The following is a 1,893-nucleotide window of genomic DNA, read 5'->3' as shown; positions in this document are numbered from 1 at the left end:
ACAATGGTGGAGGCGCAAGGAGGATGCTTGGTGATTATACTACACCTACTTCCAATTTTTATGGAAGAAGCATCTCAATCCCTGCCATTGGAGCAAACAATTTTGAGTTGAAGCCTCAACTAGTTGCTCTGATGTAACAGAACTGCAAGTTCCATGGACTTCCATCAGAAGATTCCTATCAGTTTTTAACTGAATTTTTGCAGATCAGTGATACTATTAAGACTAATAGAGTAGATCCTGAAGTCTACAGGCTCATGCGTTTCCCCTTTGCTATGAGAGACAGAGCTAGAATATGGTTGGACTCATAACCTAAAGATAGCCTGGGCTCTTGGGATAAGCTGGTCATGGCCTTCTTGGCCAAGTTCTTTCCTCCTCAAAACCTGAGCAAGCTTAGAGTGGATGTTCAGACCTTCAGGAAAAAAGATGGTGAATCCCTCTATGAAGCTTGGGAAAGATACAAGCAGTTGACCAAAAAGTGTCCTTCTGGCATGCTTTCAGAGTGGACCACTTTGGATATATTCTATGATGCTCTATCTGAATTCTCTAAGATGTCACTGGACCATTCTGCAAGTGGATCCATCCACCTAAAGAAAACACCTGCAGAAGCTCAAGAACTCATTGACATGGTTACAAATAACCAATTCATGTACACCTCTGAGAGGAATCCTGTGAGTAATGGGACGCCTCAGAAAAGGGGAGTTCTTGAAATTGATACTCTGAATGGCATATTGGCTCAGAACAAAATGTTGACTCAGCAAGTCAATATGATTTCTTAGAGTCTGAATGGATTGCAAAATGCATCCAACAGTACTAAAGAAGCATCTTCTGAAGAAGAAGCTTATGATCCTGAGAGCCTTGCAATGGCAGAGGTGAATTATATGGGTGAAGCCTATGGAAACACCTATAATCCCTCATGGAGAAATCATCCAAATTTCTCATGGAAGGATCAACAAAAGCCTCAACAAGGATTTAATAATGGTGAAAGAAACAGGTTTAGCAATAGCAAGACTTTTCCATCATCTTCTCAGCAACAGACAGAGAATTTTGAGCAGAGCCCCTCTAGCTTAGCAAATATAGTCTCTGATCTATTTAAGGCCACTTAAAGTTTTATGAGTGAAACTAGGTCCTCCATTAGAAACTTGGAGGCACAAGTGGGTCAGTTGAGTAAGAAAATCACTAAAACTCCTCCTAGTACTCTCCCAAGCAATACAGAAGAGAATCCAAAAAGAGAGTGCAAGGCCATTGATATAATCAAAATGGCCGAATCCAAAGAGGAAGGAGAGGACGTGAATCCCAATGAGGAAGACCTCATGGGACGTCCTCCAGACAGAAAGGAGTTCCCTATTGAGGACCTAAAGGAATCTGAGGCTCATATAGAGACCATAGAGATTCCATTAAACTTCCTTTTGGCATTCATGAGCTCTGAGAACTATTCTTCCTCTGAAGAGGATGAAGATGTAACTGAAGAGCAAGTTGCTCAATATCTAGGAACCATCATGAAGCTGAATGCCAAGTTGTTTGGTAATTAGACTTAAAAAGATGAACCTCCCTTGCTCATTAGTGAACTAAATACATGGGTTCAGCAAACTCTACCTCAAAAGAAACAGGATCCTGGTAAATTCTTAATATCCTGTACCATAGGCCCCATGACCTTTGAGAAGGCTCTGTATGACTTGGGGTCAGGTATAAATCTTAGGCCACTCTCTGTAATGGAGAAACTGGGGATCTTTGAGGTACAAGATGCAAGAATATCATTAGAGATGGTATACAAGTCAATAAAACAAGCTTTTGGATTGGTAGAGGACGTGTTAGTGAAGGTTAAAGGCCTTTACATCCCTGCTGATTTCATAATCTTAGACACTGGGAATGATGAGAATGAATCCATCATTCTTG

The 1,893-nt window shown here is 41.0% G+C and overlaps 1 non-coding gene across 1 annotated transcript; it reads right to left on the bottom strand.

The window, feature by feature from the left end:
• Positions 1–386: 386 nt before the first annotated feature.
• Positions 387–490, bottom strand: LOC112713511 (small nucleolar RNA R71). The gene has a single exon (XR_003158484.1). It is a non-coding gene; the product is annotated as a small nucleolar RNA R71 (small nucleolar RNA).
• Between the last annotated feature and the right edge of the window lie 1,403 nt (positions 491–1,893).

This window comes from Arachis hypogaea, chromosome 9 (assembly GCF_003086295.3).
Source record: "Arachis hypogaea cultivar Tifrunner chromosome 9, arahy.Tifrunner.gnm2.J5K5, whole genome shotgun sequence".
Classification (NCBI taxonomy): Eukaryota; Viridiplantae; Streptophyta; class Magnoliopsida; order Fabales; family Fabaceae; genus Arachis; species Arachis hypogaea.
Note: the sequence above shows the minus strand (reverse complement) of the source record. Positions and strands in the feature narration are given on the sequence as shown.